Here is a 13,152-nt window from a genome sequence, read left to right as displayed (position 1 = left end):
GTGGGTGGTGATTACTAGCTCCCTTCTCTCTTGTCTTACACTGCTAAATAGCCCTCGAATAGCTTTGCGGGAAATTAAACAAACAAAACAAAACATATTATATTTTTAATTTCTAAACTTCATGTTTTAATAAAAATTTTCTCGCTTAATAGTTGATGTTTTTATTGTTGTGTTTTTGTAGTTAGAACTTTTAACACTGAAGATGAAATTTGAAACAATTCTGAAATGGCTGTAATTGTAAATAGTTTTTGATTATACATGAAGACACGCTTTTGTTAATATGGTGTATCAGAATAATGAGGGGGACGTGGTTGAGTATTTTGACGTGTAAATAAAACAGATTATTTATTCATTTTAGCCGTAACGACCACCGTTACGTTGGTCGTTAAACTGTTAAGTAATAGTAATCCACACACAAATATAGTTTATCAAACTAAACTTCTTTCAAAGGTAAGGTTTAATAGTGCACTTTTGTGTTTTAATAGTTAAATAAGTGGGATAACTATAGCCCTATGGGCGATAGTAGAAGATTTTAGCCTCTGTTATACTTAACAACTAGCTCTATTTATACAGTTCTTTGTATATAGTACGTCTAGTTTTAGTGTATTAATTATGTCTGAACAAACTTATTCCACATAACTTTGAATTGTTCTTGGTCATTGTATTCCCGTTAATGTTAAAATTTATGTTATAATAACCTACCTGCACTTGTTGTAATTAAAAGCAGTCTACAATTTATTCACCCTGCTTGTTAAAGTAAGTGATCTAAATCCTTTTGTGAAAGCCTTTACAGCATATATCATCAAATATGTATAATGTTAGTAATTATATATAGTCAGGAAAGTACTTTACTGGCCCTTTATGTATTTCATTGATATAAACCTAAGAGCAAAGCCTTTAGGTATTCCACTTGTGACATTAATTCAGTATGACTAAACTCCATTTATAACAGTCCCCTGTTTTTTCCATCCAGTCACTGTACTCTTCAGTTAACTAACTTATTCCTCACCCCTGTAAAGATAGTTGTTTTTTTTTACAACCGTTTTATTTAGCACCTTTTTAAATGTTTTTTTAAAACCTAAATACCTCAATTCCACACCATTACTCTCATCTACATAAGTAGTAATATTTTCAGAGGATGCCAAAAAATTTGTAACTTAATGCAAGGAAATATTTTCTTTTAGTGAAACTATGTTGACTATCTAATAAAAAATAAACTAATAAATGTATTTGCAAAGTTTCTTTTTTTTCCTCACAACATATGTAACTTGTAAGGATAAGAATGGCACTACTAGTAATAGGCTTGTAAACACAACCACTGGTAATAATGTAGTGTAACTGGTAATTATTGGCTTCAATACTCTGTTATCATAATGATTTCATAAATTTAACTTAAAAGTTACAATTTTTTTTCAAATAATTTAGCACAAAGTGATTTAGGCATACAAGTTGGTGTTTAAAGACTTTCATCATATTTTGTCACAAGCCACATCCTAGTTCATTTAATCCTCAAAATAAATGCTGTCAGCATGGCTACTGAACCATGAACTTATGACATGTGTATTCTTTCTAATATTTATTATAAAACTTTGTTTTTAAATTTAATAGGTATTGAAGGTGACATGCTAATAGTAATACTAATAATACAAAACAGTAGGCTTACTTCATATAAAACTAACACCCTGCAAAAATAGGCTGTGTTATTTTGTTGCTCTTATGATAAATAATACTTAATATTGGGTTGAATTATTATTTAGCAATATCTATTTTATTTTAATAGTGATAGATTGACCAGGGGTGGTGTGCAGTGGAATATCATATATAGCAGTGGCAGATTTAAGGTAATCTTACCTAGAATAAAATTATGAATGAATCCCCATTAAGACCATGACCCCTGGAGTTGAGCCCTCTCTAGCCCCAACCTAAATATGCCACTCACCTATAGGATAGAATTTTGCAGCTTAAAGCTGCAAAATTTCCTTCCTAGTATAAATTAAATCCAATTATATCATCACATTCAATTTACAAGTAAGGTATGGTTAGACTAATAGAATATTAATCATTGGTTTGATTATGTCACAAACATTTTCATATCTACTATCTAGATGGTATTTGGATGGTACAGCTGTTCATATAACTATGATGCTTAATATGAGAGGCTTAGGAAAGCTGAGCCTCTCAAAATAAATTGCTCCTCACAGGAAATTATTCTCACTGATTCAAAAATATTATACAACATATGAGAGAGAAAGCTAGTGTGTGTGTATGTGACTGAAAAGTGTTTATATAGGAGCTGGAACTGAATTTTCTCAACAGTGGACTGCTGCCTCCTCCCCACAACATAATATTAATAATTAATACTAATAGCATGCATAAACAAAAGATTTATATGCTGCCCATGAGTGTAATAGTGTAAATTGTAACATCTTCTAACATTAAGTTTGCAATTTGATGGTGAATTGTAAAACTGAAATACTTCCATTCAAAGAAATTGAAAACAAAGTAGGCCAATGCCTGAGATAGAAAATTTGTATCTGCATTCATATAAGGTGATCACAGTTATATTTTATAATGTTTAGCGTGTGTGCTACAGATAGCTAGTGGTGATCCTGACCATATTCTTTTCAAATAGGTCAGTTTTTAAGGAAGCATGCAGGATAAATATTCAAAATTGAATAACTAGAAAATTATAAAAAGTAGGTTATGGAATTGTGACAGATTTACTATTATATATGTATCTTGATATTGATGTTTATTTAAGTTAAATTTATATTTGGAAATATACATAACTTGTACTGTTAAATCTGTATTGGGAAATTTCTTCCTATTTACCAAAGGTGTTGAAGATTTTTGAGTGTAAGAATCAATAGTATATGTGTGTTTACATAAACACTAGTGTGTGTTAAGTATAATTGTGCAGACTGTAATTCCTTAACTCTCCTTGCACATGTATGTGACCAACATGCTGTACCAAAACACAGTATATATTATTGGTTTGCTATAGTATAAACCTTGGAAACTATAACTGTGATTAATACTTAGTAATCAGGGACTTCAGGTATTTGGTCATGAATGTTTATAAATTTGGAACATTACAAACCATTTAAGTTCAGTAGATTTGCATCAGACATTAATTGTTTTATGAAAACATTACATGATTTTATTGGTGACAAAACTTGACATGTGACCAGTGTAGAAAGAAGAATAGAGGGCTGGCTAGCTCCTTGTTAAATGAATTGCATCTGTGTAAATGCAAGATTAATTTGGTCATTGTGAACCTTCAATAAGATACAAAGGAAGTTCTGAACCAGATAGAAGAATGAGTATTGGTTGTAAGATTATAAATCTTTTGTATATAGATCATTATTGGAAATCACCATTATTTTAAATTGTAATATTGTTGTCTGTATCAATCTTTTGGCAGGTATCATAAATTGAATACATAGTGACAGTTATTTAAATTGTAAGTTTAAATTACGATTATAATAACCTTTGTGTAGCTTTGTATGAAATTCAAAACAAACCATAAGTCTGCTGCAGGTTTTGTTGTACATTTTGTTATGTATTATATTTTTAATTTCTAATCCCAAAATCTTAATCTATTACATTATGAAAATATAACAATTTATTGAAAGTTATTTAACTTCTAAATTTAAATTATCATTTACCTTAGTTATAATACATAACATAATACATTGGAGGTTTGTTTGCAATAAATTGTAATACGAGATTTGAATCGGAGACAAAATTTGACTTAAATTCAAATTCAAATCATAATTCATTTTTTATTCATCAGTGCCAACAAGATTTGATCATGTCTGTTATCAAGTTTTTCATGAATTACCGTACCCTCCCTCAAACAACTAGAAAGATGTAGCAAAAGTGAGTTGCTAGAAATTGCCAGTATTTTAGAACTAGATGTTAAGAAATCAATGAAGAAGAAAAGAACAAAAAAGATGTATTATTGAAATATTAGTCAATGGTAATTTGTTGTTTGAGGAAATATTAGGGGAATACTCTTGTGTCTCAACTGGTTAATCAGAGATTGAATGATAAAGGTAAATTAAGAGATCCAGTTAAAACTCAAACAAATCAGGCCTTTGTTTGATTCAACAAGCCCTTATCAAAACCAAGAAAGAAAAAACTTGTATTGAAACCAAAAAAGAAATTAAGTTGAAATAAATAGAAATTAGACCGTACTCCAATCAACCAAAGCAAAATAATAACTTTAAACATGATCGATATGTTAAAATACTACCATTCAGTGAAAACGAAGCTGATAAGTATTTCCAACATTTTGAGAAGGTTGTCCAAACCATGGAATGGCACACTGAAAAATGGTCATTATTTTTACAGTGTGTTTTGTCTGGTAAAGCCCAAAAAACTTGTGCTGCTTTTTCTCTAGAAGATTGCACCAATTATGATAAAGTTAAAGCAGCTATTCTCAATAAAGAATGAGTTAGTACAAGAGGCTTATCACCAAAAAAGTTTGAGGTTATCACAAGCAAGATAATCAAACTTGTGCAAAAGTTATCCACAAAAAAGAAGTTTCTTTTGATTACTGGTGTAATTTAATACATATTGGCAACAGGTTCAACAAACTAAGACAGTTGTGTTTAATTGTGGAATTTAAACATTTTGCAAAACTTACTTGCATCAAAAGAAAGATGAAACACTACTGAAAGCAATTGGTTTTTCTGATGATAAGACTTGAATGCATAAAACTACTTTTCATAAAAAGAGATTCATGCTATCTCATCAAAAACTATTGTTCAATCTGCTAAAGATGAGGGTTTGTCTAAACTAATTCACCTCTTCTATATATTGGCTATAAAAGGCACTATTAGAAAATAGGAGATGTTAGAAAGCCAAGCTCTTATAATATTGTGAAATTTTTAATGTTATTTGATATTATTATTTTTAGCCTTTGAAATTAGAGATGAATAATAAAAAATAACTAGGTTCAGTAAGATTGGAGAATGAAATAGTAATTATAAGTTTTTAATATAGATTATAATAATGTAACTTATAAAATGTTGGATTAGGCTTAGTAATAATTCAATTTGCACTGAGATTGTAAGACAAATTATTGGTTTATTTAATAAATATGGTCTTAATACTAGTTAATTGTCAACCATAGGCTCAACATTATCGACAACAGGTTACTAGTATTTAATCATAGTACTGAATGTTTATCTTAATTCTAGAAATAATACAATGGTTAAGACTAGTTTGAGGTCAAGCATTTCCGGTGTGTTAGGTGTGATAAGTGTAATGAATCCATTTTATATGGAAACTTAGACTACTATGCACTTTTAACAAAGCTAGTAGTGAAGATGTTCAACATATATGTAGAGTTTGGAAGGTTGGAGGAAAAAGGGAAGGCTATCCTAATTATAGTTGAGGAAATGGATAAAGAGAAGTGTAAACTATGGTAAATAATAGCAAGATTCCAAGAGGATCTTAAGCTTTTACATGCAAGGGAGGCATCAGTTAAGATTAAAATTACATTTAGGAAGTTATTTTGGGTAGTGTTAGGGTTGAAAGTAGAAAACTTATTTGTAAAGACACTATTCTATTGAACAACAGATTCAACCCTTGGCTTATGTAGACAAGGAACTATTGAAGGGTGGAGAAAGCAAAAGGAGTAAAAATGTATATAGATTATGAACTTGCAGAGATTATAGCTATAGATGATTCCTCGACCTGGTGTGTGGGTAGAATAGTCTGTAAGGTAAATAGGGAGAAAAGAGGTAAATTATGCTACCTTTGGGCACAGGTGGAAGACATAAGTGACAGAGCAAGGGATATAATAAAGGAAACTGGCAACAATGCAGTTTTTGTTGTGCATGTATGGGCCAACAGTATAAGGAAGAATAAGTCAAAAGAGCTAATTAAAAGTATAAGAGATTGGTAAAAGCATTTAAAGATAAAGGCCATAAAGTAGTTGTCAGGAAATGTGAAGATGAAATTTTAAATAGGTCACTAGGGTTAAATGCTGGGTTGAAATTAATATGTAAGGATGGGCAGATTAGCAGTTGGATTTGTGTGATCAGTTCACTTGGAAGAGAGAACATTTTGGAATAAGAGTTTACACAAGTAGAAAAGGGTGGCATGTTTGCAAAGACGTAATTCAGCTGTAAGGGGAGTTTTAAACTAGGACCATATAGTGATGAGGGCAAAGATAAATTAAATGAAGTAAGGTGTAGAGGAAAGTTTTGCATTGGAAATTAGCATAAAAGTAGTAATAAGAATAGACTTAATTGTAACTGTTGTTATGCTAGTAGTATTAGAAATAATACAGATGAGTTTTTAGTGCTGACATGAATAGAATATTTTGATATAATGGGAATAGCTGAAACATAGTTAAATGTGATGTTGATGACAGAAGTTTCTTTGAAGTATGTGGATATAGGTTGTTTAATAGGAACAGAGTAGTAAAGAGAGGGAAAGGAGTGGCTTTATATGTAAAGTGTGAATTATGCCCTGTTGAAGTTGAGAATATTAAGGGTAACAGCAAGGAGGTTTAATTCATTTGTATTTTTTTTTATGGATATTAAGGAAAAAGTACCACCAGAATGAAACTGATGTAATAAGTAAGAAACTTTACAGTAATAATAAGATTTCAGCTGTTAATGAAGTCATAATTATGAGTAATTTTAATTTCAGACATAGTAACTGGAAAATGCTGGAGTTAGATCATGTGGGAGAAAGTTTCTGGAAACTGTTCAAGATGGATTTCTTCATCAATTGGTTGAAGAACCTACTAAAAATAATGCTTTTTTTTTAATCATTAATTTCTGATACAGAAATAATTTTATAGAAATTATGGAACATCGAGGTACAATTAACCATTGCTGTATTAGGTTTGATGTTTTGCTACATATGGAAATCAGAAATAATGATAGTTTGATTCTAAATTTCAAAAAGTATGCAGGGATGCAACAAGAATTATCTGTTGTCATTTGGGCAACTGAGTTACTTGGAGACACTGAGCAAAGTGGAAAATGTTTAAATACTGAAGGTAAACATATTCTTTATATAGAGAAAAAGGTAGCTGCAAGTAAAAAACAGGTTGGCTCAGAAAGTGTATAAGAAGTAAAATTGAAGAAAAGCATCACAAATTTAAGAAAATTAAATTGATTGGTATTATAGAAGATCAAGAAATTTGGTCAAAGGGGAAATTAAGACACTCAAAAGGATGTGTGACAGATTTGACTGAAAACATAAAAATTGACATAAAGGATTTTTTTAAAGTACATTAGGGATAATTCAAAAGTTAGAATGGGTATAAGGCCCTTGAGGGATGATTAAGGAAGGTTTTGTATTTGATGATTATGAGATGGCTAAGTTATTAAATTCTGCATTTTCTTAAGCTTTTGCTTATGAAGACTTGAACAGAATTCCTCATCTTGAAAAGTTGGTAAGTGGAAACAAGATGACTGCATTAATTTTGAGTTGGTTAAGAAAGAAATAGAGAAATTAAAAAAATATATAATACTTCAGGATCAGATAATATGTCCCCAAGGGTTTTGAAAAAAATTATCTGTAAGCTTGGGGGGATGGAAGGAAGCAGAGGATTGTTACAAATGAAGTTAAATTGAACTAGATTAATGTTACAGGCAGGACACCTTGGAGCTCAGTCATAGGAGCTTTGTTTTTTTTTTTTAAACATCAATGACATAAATGAAGGAATGGTCAATAAATTACTTGAATTTGGTGATACCAAGATTTTAGGTGTTGCTAGCTGTGAAGAGGATGCTGCTGCTTTACGAAAATATTTAGATTTTTCAGTGAATTGAACAAATAATTGGCAGATTGGTTTTAATAATGATAAATGCAAGATCCTGTATGTTGGTTATCATAATTTGGATGGGAATAAACTTAAGAGTGTCGTGAAAGAAAAGGATTGTAGTGTAATGATTGATCAGTCTCTCTAAGTTGTCTGAGCAAGTGGTAGGGCAAGTAGAATTTTAAGTTGTAGCTACAGAAATGTTGAATATTTTTTTGTTCTCTACTGAGTATGCCATTTCTCTTGCCTTGGCTCATGTACAAGATGTGCAGTACTCCAATTGTACTATTTACACTGAATCTCTTAGCTCTCTACTGGCTCTGGAATTTCTTAACATTAACACTCAACCTTTTCTTGTCGATATTTTAAACTGACTGGCCCATTTGTCTTTATCTTCTGTTGCTGTTCGGTTATTCTGGCACCATAGCTAAGTCTATTTGCTATTGTGCCATCACAGCTGTGCCTATGCCATATAAGGACTGTGGTCCTGTATTGAAGGCTTGGCTTCATGCCAGTTGGCACTGAACTTGGAGAGAACAACATCGTAGCAAGTGTGTCCAGATCATACCTTCTGTTGTTTTTTTGGCTGTCTTGTGTCCATAAGGTTCAGAAGGAGAAAGTTGTTCTAACTAGCCTGAAAGATTCCTTCAAGCTACCATTGCTTTGATGAACTGCCTCTGTAAGACCTTAAAGAGGATGGTTAATGCTTGTCTTGTTTGATTCCTCGAATCAAACAACCTAATCTTGCCCATCCAGTGTAGGTTCCAACAACAGTGCTCCACCTTGAACCACCTGATTTGACTTGAAACATCAATCAAAGAAGCCTTTCTCAAATAACAACATCTTGTGTCAATATTCTTTGACATTGAAAAGGTTTATGATACAACATGGAGGTATGGCATTTTGCGAGAGATCCATTTATATGGATTACGTGGCCATTTGCCCATTTTTATTAAAACATTTTTAATGAACAGGAGATTCCAAGTTCGTGTGGGTTCGACATTTTCCCATTTTTTTCTACAGGAACTTGAAGTCCCTCAGGGCTGTGTTTTTAGTGTCACACTTCAGTATAAAGATTAATGCCTTCACTGAACAACTCCCTCTCACTGTTGCAAACAGGCTCTATTTCAACAACTTTCCCATCTCGTCAGTCGTCGAACATGAGGTATATTTATCAGCAGCTACAGACTGCACTCAATCATTTACTGAAGTGGACTACAGCAAACGGCTGTAACTTTTCTCTCTCTAAAACCATTTGCATGCACTTTTGCCACCAACAGGGTATCAACCCTGATCCTGATTCATTGGTGAAATTGTGCTGCCTGTGGTCCCTGAGACAAAGTTCTTGGGGCTTATTTTTGACAGTAAGCTGATCTTTATACCACACATCAAGCAACTACAGGACAAATGTACAAGAGCACTGAACATCCTCTGCATCCTCTCTTCCACCACTTGGGGAGTAGATCGATGTTCTATGTTAAAGATATATCATGCTCTCATTCAATCGAAACTCAACTATGGATCACTGGTCTATGGCTCTGCCAGAAACTTGGCCTTGAAGATGCTGGACCCCATTCATCATCAAGGACTTTGGCTCTGCACTGGGGCTTTCTGAAATTCCTCAGTTTAGAGCTTATACATAGTTTCATGAACCTTCTTTGCACCTCTGCCATTTGCAACTGTCTTTACTATATGCTTTGAAACTTTGTTCCTTACCAAAGCATCCCACCTGGGGCTGTGTTTTCCTTCCTCAGTGGGCCATACTTTTTCAGAACAGATAATCTGCTGTTGCTCCTTTTGGCCTTCACGTCCAGGCACAATTGGGTGAATTGGGTTTGTCCTTGGATAACATTGCTGTATCCACTGGTCAGCCCATCCCTCCATGGCTTATTACAGTCCCCAAATGTGACCTTTCTTTAAGTCATCTGAGAAAAGCAGACATTCCTAATTGGAAATACTGTCTGTTATTTCTGAACATCTTTTGAACCATCCTTCTATTCCTGTTTATACAGATGATTCAAAATCAGGTGACTCTGTGGGCTCTGCCATGGTTTGTTGTGGTTTGGTGGTTGCGCACAGAATCCCCTCTTCAGCTTCTATGTTCCCTGCTGAACTGTACGCTATTTCTCTTGCCGTGGATCATATAGAAGCTAAGTAGTACTCAAACTGCACTATTTATACTGGCCCAATTGGTTTTTTATGGGCCTTGGAATTGCCTCACATTAGTTTACACCCTGTTCTCGCTGATATTCAAAACCAACTGGCCTATTTCTCTTTAACATCTTCTTCTATCCAGTTTCTTTGGATACCGGACCATGTTGGTATTAGCGAGAATGAGCTCGCCAACACCTCAGCTAAATCTTTCTGCTCGGCACTATCACCACTGTGCCTGTTCCATACATGGACTATGGTCCTGTATTCAAGGCTTGGCTCCGTGCCAGCTGGCAGTCAACTTGGAGTGAGCAACATAAAAACAGGCTTTTCCAAATAAAACTCTATATTGGACTTTGGCCATCTTGATTCCATAAGGATTGGAAAGAGGAAGTTGTTCCAACTATACTATGCATTGGTCACAGTTTTTTAACTCATCATTTTCTTTTATCTGGAACTAATACATCAGTGTGTAGTCTGTGTAACACTTAGGTCACAGTAAGCCACATTTTACTTTCTTGCAGTCGTTATGACTTTCAGTGATGGCACCATTTTAAATATGTTCTGTCCCAAAGTTTGTCTATAATGTTAGACAGTGTTATTGGTGGTGGTGACTCCGTCCACCTTGGAAATGTTTTTAGTTTTTTATAGACCATTAATCTTTTTAATGCCATTTAAGTTTTTTAATTTATACATTAGACCTTTTTTAATGTGATTCCCTTTTAAGAATCACAGTCCGTGTAGTTCAATTTGAAATTAGAAAATGGCCATAATGTCAAAATACTCAAAACCAGGACTGGAAAGGTCAACTTCAGGTGACTAATGCTGCTGTTTGAACAACCCATTAGCAATCCTGGTGAGTTATTATTAAAATTTTGTTACAAGACCTTTAAAACTTTTATTACTTTTTGAAAATGGCCATAATGTCACGTAACTCAGAACCAGAACTGGAACAGTGAACTTCAGGTGACTGATGGTGGTTTTTGTACTTAACTGTTAGTTTTTCTGGTGAGTTATGATCATTACAATTATCAACTTACAATTATCAATTTACAACTTGTATTACTATAGTTTTTCTCTTAACGTTGTAGACTAGATGTAAACATTGGTTTTTTGCTTTTTTTTTTAAACTTTGTTTTGTTTTACCTTTTATGAATTTTTGTAGATTTCCTTTAATTTTAACCTTTTACCGAATGTTTGGTGCAGATAGCCTAGCTGCTTTGTTTCATAAAACACCAAATTAACCAACCAACCATCTCTGTTCATTTATCACAAATTACCAGAAATGAGAGATGGCTTCAGATATTATAATGTTTAATTATCACACATATTAGACAGTAGTTAGTATGTATGATTAGAAGAAATATATATATATAACTTTGACTTAAGTTTCAAATTAACCATTACAAATCAAATCAATCAAATGCAATATCCATCTGGTGAAATTTTACAAACACAAACTTGAATTGAACTTAAAATTTTACTTTACATTTTATTACCTTTTTTTGCAAACTAAATAGAAAGAGAAACAGTAGGGAATTTAATAAACTGAATTCATGTGAAAGAAAACTTCTGTTTCAACTAGTGACTTAAGCACATAAGAATGATCAAATGTTTAAGGTTTAACGAATCATAAAATCAAATATATCTACTTCTACAATCACAGATCCTGATAGACTATGATTTATGCTGATTTCTTGCATACGTTTATAACTAAAGAAAAGGAATGCAGTAACAATTTAAAAATATTTATTTTGTTACCAAATTTTCATTTGCAAGTGAGAAACATATGAAACATTGTGATAAACTATTGACTTTCAACTGCCTTTTGATGCCTGGGGCCTTGTTAACACTTCATATAGTACCTGGTTCATCACAGGAATTGCTAAGCATCTCTTTTGTTTTGGTGTCCACCATGTTTCCTTGGTGTTATTACAAATGTTGTTGTTTATTTTTTACCCATATGGATTGGTTCATTTCATTGCCTGGACCTGATTGTGTTAATGCCACTATACAACTACAAGTAGTTCAGAGTTGGACATAATTCATCTTTCTGGTAGTAAAGTTGGAAAATCATCCATTGTTTTACTTTCACCAGTCTGGACATTCTTCACCATCAATATGAAGGTGGTGATTGATAATTGCAGAAATGACTTGGCTGGAATGGCAGCAGGGTCTTTGGCTTCTTATATGGTTTCTTTATTAAGTGGGATAACTTAATTTTCTGAGGCCTTTAGTAGTAAATCCCTTTGTTTTCTCATGAACCTTGGATCATGCATGTCCATTTAATTTTCTAAGAAGATACACTACTTTTAGGTATCTCATGATAAAGTCTAAGATAGGCTCTTATGATACTGTGGTAACTCTGTACAGGAGACCCCTCAACTGAATGCTGAACATATAGCCAGGAATTCTCTTTCTCTTGTTGTTGTATATGACTTGTCAAGATAGAATTAATCATTTTTGTGGCTGTTGAACTGAAGAAGCTTCTGGAGTGATAGTTCTTTTAACATTGATATTGGCAACTGATTTTGGAGAAAAGTGTACCTGGTAGTTTTGTTGGCATTATCTTGGTGATAGTCACAGTCATCATTTTTTTTAGAAGATCCTTCAACTCCATATTCATTTTCAATGTTGTGTACATTGATAAATAAATACAATATCATGATTTGTCATGCTAAACATAAGTTTTCAACCTCTGGTTCTGCCCTTATCCTTTTAGTCTTAAGGACCTGACTGAACATGTAGGATGGCAAGCATATAATACAGGTTTCTTCCATTCATTATTCAAACTGTACCTTCCTTCACACTGTAAACTCTTGCTAAAATTAAACATGAATCTCTCCTCTATACTTTGTTTTTCTAAATAGGACTTCAGTTCTATAGGCTACTAAACACTATAAAACTGCATAATATTTTGTATCTAAGAATTTGCCACATTAGTGATTAGTGACATATCAGTGCTTTTTTATTTTCCAGTTTAGATTAGTTGGGACTTTCAATTCTCTTGACTCATTATTATAATTGCATAGAAAAGGACGTAAAGGCCAAGATAAAGATACAATATACCTGAGACAGAAAAATAAAAACTGTGTGCTCTGTTTTTTAAAATTATAATCAAAACTTTAATAAACAGCTATATTTATGGGAATGAAAGAGAAAGTTGAGAGATTTCAAGTTATTAGAAATAAAGATGTAATGAATAGCAT

At 32.7% G+C, this 13,152-nt stretch overlaps 1 protein-coding gene across 8 annotated transcripts in view; it reads left to right on the top strand.

The window, feature by feature from the left end:
* Positions 1 to 248: 248 nt before the first annotated feature.
* The window catches only part of LOC143230444 (UDP-glucose 4-epimerase-like), a 69,057-nt gene continuing 56,153 nt past the window's right edge, over positions 249 to 13,152 (top strand). For 2 of the 8 annotated variants that reach the window (XM_076464014.1, XM_076464006.1), the window contains exon 1: positions 251 to 450. The gene's annotated coding sequence lies outside the window, so the exon portion shown is untranslated. Of the gene's footprint in view, positions 451 to 1,780; positions 1,842 to 13,152 lie in introns of those variants that run through there. The other 6 variants (XM_076464007.1, XM_076464010.1, XM_076464012.1 and 3 more) reach the window with 6 other exon arrangements.

This window comes from Tachypleus tridentatus, chromosome 10 (assembly GCF_004210375.1).
Source record: "Tachypleus tridentatus isolate NWPU-2018 chromosome 10, ASM421037v1, whole genome shotgun sequence".
Taxonomy (NCBI): Eukaryota; Metazoa; Arthropoda; class Merostomata; order Xiphosura; family Limulidae; genus Tachypleus; species Tachypleus tridentatus.
The sequence above is the reverse complement of the archived record's forward strand: the minus strand, read 5'-3'. Positions and strand labels throughout refer to the sequence as shown.